Source organism: Cucurbita pepo, chromosome 10, assembly GCF_057944985.1.
Source record: "Cucurbita pepo subsp. pepo isolate OVF chromosome 10, ASM5794498v1, whole genome shotgun sequence".
Classification (NCBI taxonomy): Eukaryota; Viridiplantae; Streptophyta; class Magnoliopsida; order Cucurbitales; family Cucurbitaceae; genus Cucurbita; species Cucurbita pepo.
The window spans coordinates 9,372,760-9,373,770 of record NC_141807.1 but is presented as its reverse complement, the minus strand read 5'-3'; the positions used below and the strand labels follow the sequence as shown (position 1 = coordinate 9,373,770).

Here is a 1,011-nt window from a genome sequence, read left to right as displayed (position 1 = left end):
TTATTCAACAATAAGGGTGTTAGCATGCATTTGTAAATGAACCCATATTTAAAAAATTTAGATAAAAGAGAAAAGAATTGTTATCTGAAAGACAATGATACTATATGAAACTAGCCTCAAGATGCCTCCTTAACTTTAGGGGCGGTAAACAGAGAATCATTCCAAGAACCCTAACGGATGGGTTACAAACTCACATTTCAGTGGGTTCTCCAAGCACGGATTGCAAGTTAAAAGAGGTTGAAAACAAAGTAAAATGATAAAAGGGCCCAACCAAATTCGAACGGGTGACCTCTTGATCTGCAATCAAATGCTTTACCACTGAGCTATGGACCCATTTTGCATGATTTCAACCTTAGTGACTCCTTCTACAGAGTGTCAGTCCAAACTCGTAAAAAGTGTCTGTCCAAAATAAAAGGGCCCAACCAAGTTCAAACGGGTGACCGGTCAAATTCTCTACCACTGAGCCATGGATCCATTTTGTAGGATTTTAACCTTAGTGACCCTTTAAACATAGTGTTGGTCCAAAAAGTGTAACAAAATTTTATCCAAGATAGAAGGGTCTGTTAGGATTGCACAACAACGCACACGCTCGATCTAGATAAACACAAAAAACAGGATAGAGAAAAGAGCAAGGAGAACTCTGGCTAAAAGGATTTTTCTATTGATGACTTCACGTATGTATAGTAAGAGAGAATTACAGAGAATAGAAAGTACTTTTCAAAGCTCTAGCGAATGGTATATATATATAGTTCAGTTTACTATATATAGGTTTATCAGATTTAACCATCTACTATATATAGCCCATTTACTATATATAGCTTTACCCGATTTAATCATCTACTCTATATAGCTATTTACCATATATAGGTTTACCGGATATAATTTTACCAAATATAGCTGTACCGGATATAGCTTTACTAAATATAGCTTTACCGGATATAACCGTTGACCAAGTTATAAATAAGCCGCAGGCTCCATAACTTAACAATTCTCCCACTTGGAGACTGATCT

General features: G+C 36.1%; 1 non-coding gene across 1 annotated transcript; it reads right to left on the bottom strand.

The window, feature by feature from the left end:
• Positions 1-261: 261 nt before the first annotated feature.
• On the bottom strand, positions 262-333 carry TRNAC-GCA (transfer RNA cysteine (anticodon GCA)). Its single transcript has one exon. It is a non-coding gene; the product is annotated as a tRNA-Cys (tRNA).
• Positions 334-1,011: the final 678 nt, after the last annotated feature.